This window comes from Pan paniscus, chromosome 20, assembly GCF_029289425.2.
Source record: "Pan paniscus chromosome 20, NHGRI_mPanPan1-v2.0_pri, whole genome shotgun sequence".
NCBI classification, from domain to species: Eukaryota; Metazoa; Chordata; class Mammalia; order Primates; family Hominidae; genus Pan; species Pan paniscus.
The window spans coordinates 7,090,625-7,096,624 of NC_073269.2; the positions used below are offsets into that span (position 1 = coordinate 7,090,625).

Sequence of the window (6,000 nt, forward strand, 5' to 3'; positions counted from 1 at the left end):
AGTCAAGAAATGTCAACGAGCGGGGAGAGGCGCCTGACATCAACAAGGATGCAGAATTGCAGAAATCAACCGTGAAAGGACACAGCGGCCGGGCGCGGTGGCTCACGCCTGTCACCCCAGCACTTTGGGAGGCTGAGGTGGGTGGATGACCTAAGGTCAGGAGTTCGAGGCCAGCCTGGCCAACATGGTGAGGCCCCCCCCCCCGCCCCCCGTCTCTACTAAAAATACAAAAATTAGCTGGGTGTGGTGGTGGGTGCCTGTAGTCCCAGCTACTCGGGAGGCTGAGGCAGGAGAATGGCTTGAACCCGGGAGGCAGAGGTTGCAGTGAGCCGAGATCGCACCACTGTACTCCAGCCCGGGCAACGGAACGAGACCATGTCTCAAAAAAAAAAAGGACAGGCTGGGCGCGGTGGCTCACACCTGTAATCCCAACACTTTGGGAGGCCGAGGTAGGTGGATCAGCTGAGGTCAGGAGTTTGAGACCAGCCTGGGCAATATGGTGAAACCCCGTCTCTACTAAAAATATAAAAATTAGCCGGGTGCAGTGGTGTACGCCCGTAATCCCAGCTACTCGAGAGGATGAGGCAGAAGAATTGCTTGAGCCCTGGAGGCGGAGGTTGCAGTGAGCCAAGATTGCACCATTGCACTCCAGCCTGGGTGACAGAGAAAGACTGTGTTTCAAAAAAAAAAAAAAAAAAAGAAAAGAAAAGAAAAAAAGAAAGCACCAGCTCCCAAGCCTATAGAGTCCAGGCACGACCTTCCTGTAAGAAACCATGAAGCATCTTCAAAAATACAAATGACTCTGGATACGATTTTAAAGACCATCGCTGCTTCCAGATGGAACTGAAAAAATCCGAATAACACCTTGAATGAAGAAAGGAGTGTTTTCCACTACTACCAAGTGAACAAGAAAAATGCCTCCATTCAGTAAACACGAAGCTGAATTGTCTACACGTGAGGGTAATTTGTGTTTAGTTCTCTTTGCCTTCAAACAGTGGGGCCCCAGGGTTTATTAAGCATGAAACAAGAACAGAAAATAACGGTATCAGTCAAAGGATGTTTTCTAAATAAAGCTCCTCTGTAAGATCGAGACACACCTGCAGAATCTGAACTTCATTGGAAGCTTCACGTTCCAGGCTAAAACAAAGAAAGCACATTGCAAACATTGTCATCTTCCAATGCTTGCAACTGACAACTTCAGCCCATCTTCTAAATCAGTACTAAGTGTTCAAAAGCCACATAAAAGGCCCACCTAGAAAGGAGTAGCCTTTTATTTATTTATTTTTTTGAGACAGAGTCTCACTCTGTGGCCCAGGCTGGAGTGCAGTGGTGCAATCTCAGCTCCCTGCAACCTCTGCCTCCTGGGTTCAGGTGATTCTCCTGCCTCAGCCCCCCAAGTAGCTGGGATTACAGGCGTGTGCTACCACGCCCAGTTAGTTTTTGTATTTTTAGTACAGATGGGGTTTTACCATGTTGGCCCGGATGGTCTTGAATTCCTGACCTCAAGTGATCCACCCACTTCGGCCTCCCAAAGTGCTGAGATTACAGGCGTGAGCCACCGCGCCCAGCCATAAGTAGGCATTTCTAATGTTTTCTAAAAGCAGTGAGACCTTACTTCTCCCCTCTCAAAACGACAGCACTAAATGACTTAAAAACAATCCCCAATTCTGAATGACCCCACTTCCTGCATATCAAAGGGGAGATGAGGTCGTTAAAGGAGAAAATAAATCAGTTTTGTCTATAACAAGGGTTCCACACTGGAGTATCTCTGTCCCTACAGGACGCTGGGTGATGTCCGGAGACATCTGTGGTTGTCACAATGCGGGGAGCTCCTGGTGTGGAGTGGGTGGGGGTCAGGGACGCTGCTCGGCACCCTGCAGTGCCCAGAAGGCCCCACCCCAGAGGACAATCAGATCCCAAATGTCCGCAGCGCTGGGATAGAGAGACCCAAACGCACCCCATGAACTGAAGTTGTAAACTCAAAATTTCAAGCGTATAATCACAGCTCGATGTGGTTCCTTACGGGGTGCCCCTAAATCAGAATGACCCAGGCAGCCTTCTCTTGAACAGGTGCATCTGTTACTTAACGAGCTTTGAGACTCTCCTGCCACCAGGTGTGGGCAAAGTCTTCTTTCTTTTCAGTTTTTTACTCACTTTTAGTAATATGGAAACAGGCTCCATATTTGAGACTCTGTCTCAACATAATAATAATAATAACAATAATAATAACAATAATAATAAGACATATTTTTGTTGTTGTTGCAGTCCTTTTTTTTTTCTTTCTTTATTTTTTTGAGGCAGAGTCTCTCTCTGTCGCCCAGGCTGGAGTGCAATGGCGTGATCTCGGCTCACTGCAACCTCCAGCTCCTGGGTTCAAGCGATTCTCCTGCTTCAGCCTCCCAAGTAGCTGGGATTACAGGCAAACGCCACTATGCCCAGCTAATTTTTGATATTTTTAGTAGAGACAGGTTTTCGCTACATTGGCCAGGCTGGTCTCGAACTCCTGACCTCAGGTGATCCGCCCGCCTCGGCCTCCCAAAGCGCGGGGATTACAGGCATGAGCCACCACAACCAGCCATGCAGATTATTTTTTAAAGCTTCTGGGGGTGACCCTGATGTGTGCTCCTGAGGTTGCAGGACTAGAGTCAAGTTCCAGTCACTTCCTTTCCTCTCCTCTGTGACAACCCAGTCATCCCACTCCTCCATCTCCAAACCCACCAAAGAAAAAAACTGGATTGAGTCCATTATTCTCCATGCTTCAGGTACCCTCACTATATGCTAGGAAATAGTCCATGCATACATCCTGTAATTCGACCCTGAGAGGCACATGCTACTGTTTTTATTATTCCCGCTTTGCAGGGGAGTAAACAACACCTCCAAAAGATGATACAGCCAAATCCGCAGCGAGAGGCTGGGTCGGAACACACACAGGCGCACCTCCCAGAGGCCCCCGACACTCCATCAAGGCAAGATCGACACTCCATCAAGGCAAGATCGCAGCATCCCACGACGGGAACAAGTTTGTGAACTTGGCATTTGCCTCGCTGACACCTAGCAACCGTGTGAAGACGCTTAGCTGGGGATCCGCTGCCTCTGTTCATCAAGCCTGTCTTCCACCGCCCACCTCCCAACCCCTAGCAACCCCCGCTCCCCAGGAAAAATAAAGTGCCACCCACGTCGCTCAATAGCACCGTCCCAAAAACTCCCACTTTAGTTCCTGAAAAATTCAGTCACCGACAGGAGCCTTTCTCCTTCCTGAAGCGTTCTCCTTGGCACCCTATATCCTAGAAATAAACCTCAAAAAGTATTCCGAACTCCCGTCTCCTTCAACTCACTGTTCCCGGGGGTTCTGCCCAGTTCTAAAGCAAACAATTAACATCTCCCCCAAAAGTAGAGGGGTGAGTCCTCTCCAAATTCCTTTTAACTGGATCCTACCTGAGACACCTCCCCACACCCCGTTTTCCTCCTGATTAGTCAATGTCTAGCAAAACACCTGCCCCCAGGTGTCTCCAGCCTGGGACCTTACCCCCACCTCCCTTCTCACTAACTCACCCTAACTTCCTTCTCCCTGAACCCCCCTCCACCCCACACACTCACAAGCTCCCCATTTCCCCTGATAGCCCCCAGACCCTTTCTGGAACAAGCCTGACCCCCACCTGTATGCTCCAGCCACTCCCTGGCTCACCCCAACTTTGTCCTTCTGCCCCTTTTCAGCCAACCCTAACCCCTGGGCCGTCAATCACACCCCGCCCCCATCTTCACCAACCCCATTCCTCAGTCCTCTCCCCAGACAACCTCAACATCTAATTCCCTCTGCAGCCCCCTCTCCAATGAACCCCACTTCAAACTCCATCCCCAGCCCCCTCTCCAGCTCCCTGCAAACCTCAACCCCACTCCCAGCTCCCTCTTCAAATAAGCTGCACCCTTGACTCAACCCCTGTTCCCCTCTCCAATTAATCTCAACCCCCAACACCATCTCCAGCGTCCTCCCCGGCTAACTCAGATTTCCAATTCCACCTCCAGCCCCTCCCCAGCTAACCTCCACCTACAATTCCAGCCCCCTCCCCAGCTAGCTTGGACCTCCAATCCCACTCCAAGCCCCCTCGGCAGCTAACCTCGACCTGCGACTCTAGCCCCCTCCCCAGCAAACTCAAGACCTCCAATTCCACCACCAGCCCCTTCCTAGCTAACCTGGACCTGCAATTCCAGACCCCTCCCCAGCTAACTCAGACCTCCAATCCCACTCCAAGCCCCCTCCCCAGCTAACTCAGACCTCCAATCTCACCCCCAGCCCCCTCCTCAGCTAACTCAGACCTCCAATCCCACTCCAAGCCCCCTCCCCAGCTAACTCAGACCTCCAATCTCACCCCCAGCCCCCTCCTCAGCTAACTCAGACCTCCAATCCCACCTCCGGCCCCCTCCCCAGCTAACCTGGACCTGCAACTCCAGCCTCCTCCCCAGCTAACCTGGACCTGCAACTCCAGCCCCCTCCCCAGCTAACCTGGACCTGCAACTCCAGCCTCCTCCCCAGCTAGCCCTGATTTCTAAGTGGAGTCCCAATGCCCAGACCCAATCCTTCCCCAGCTAACCTCGATCTGCACCTCCTGCCCCGTCCCCAGCTAACCTCGACCTGCAACTCTCGCCCCCTCCCCAGCTAGCCCTGAGCCCCAAGTGCAGTCCCAATCCCCAGCCCCAGCCCCTCCCCAGCTAACTTCGACCCCCCAAGCGCAGCCCCGTCCCCAATTCCAACCCCAGCCTCCAGTTGCAGCCCGGGTCCCCAGCCCCAGCCCCCCTCCTCAGCCGACTCCGACCCCCAACTCGGTCCGCAGCCGAATCCGAGCTGTCCCAGTCCCCTCTCCGGGACGCCGGCCGCGCCCTCACTTCCCCTGGCCCGGTTCGCGGGCGCCCTTACCTGCGCTCGGGCCCCGCGGCCGCCTCAGCCCCGCCGCGCAGCCGAACCCTCCGCCCCGGCCCGCGAGCGCTCGCTCCCCTCTGCGGGGGCGGGGCCGACACTCGGGGGGCGGGCCCTGGCGTCCCGGCAAGGCCAATCGGGAGCCCCGGCTGCGGGAGGCCGGAGCGGGGGCGGGGCGCGGGGCAGGCAGCGGGGTAGGCTGCGCCCAGGAGAGTGGGGCGGGGCCCCGGGCGCGGGCGGGGCCGGGGGCGGGGCGAAGAGCGGCTTTCCAGGGTGACTTCGTGACGTCAGGAAGGCGCGTGTCGCTTCGCGAGTTCGAATCCCGCGCTAGGTGAGCTGGTTCGAATCCTGCATGCCAGCTCCGGGGGCTCATTTGCTGGGGAAGAATGTCAGTGATCATAACTGCTGCACCGCTTTCTTGAAGACTTTATAGGCTCCCTCTCGTGGGACCCTCTGCATAAGGCCAGAAGGCGAGATTACTATCCACATTTTACAGAGGTGGAAACTGGGTCTCAAAAAGGTGAAACCTAAGGTCATTTGCCCAAGCCTGTCTCATCATTTCCAAGATTTCTCAGTTTCCTAACTCATGGCCCTGGATCCACAAATTCCTGGGCCCCAGCACAGATGGAATGAACCAGAATCCTATAGGGAACTGGACCCTGAATTCTGTGTTTTGTTTTGTTTTCGTTTTGTTTTTGAGACAGGGTCTCACTCAATTGCCGTGGCTGGAGTGCAGTGGTGCAATCATAGCTCACTGCAGCTTTGAAGTCCCAGGCTCAAGCAGTCCTTCCACCTCAGCCTTCCGGGTAGCTGGGGCCACAGGCACGCACCACCACATCCAGCTAATTTTTGTATTATTAGTAGAGACGGGGTTTCACCATTTTGGCCAGGCTGGTCTCCAACTCCTGGCCTCAGGTGATCCACCTTTCTTGGCCTCCCAAAGTGCTGGGATTACAGGCGTGAGCCACCGTGCCTGGCCCTGGCTAATTTTTTTTTGTTAGAGATGGGGTCTTGCTATGTTGCCCAAGCTGGTCTTGAACTCCTGGGCTCAAGTGATTCTCCTGCCTCTGCCTCCCAAAATGCTTGGA

General features: G+C 54.0%; 1 protein-coding gene across 1 annotated transcript in view; it reads right to left on the reverse strand.

Moving 5' to 3' along the window:
• GNG7 (G protein subunit gamma 7) overlaps positions 1–5,011 on the reverse strand; it is a 198,204-nt gene extending 193,193 nt beyond the window's left edge. The window contains exon 1 of the mRNA XM_063600752.1: positions 4,913–5,011. The gene's annotated coding sequence lies outside the window, so the exon portion shown is untranslated. The remainder of the gene's footprint in view (positions 1–4,912) is intronic.
• Between the last annotated feature and the right edge of the window lie 989 nt (positions 5,012–6,000).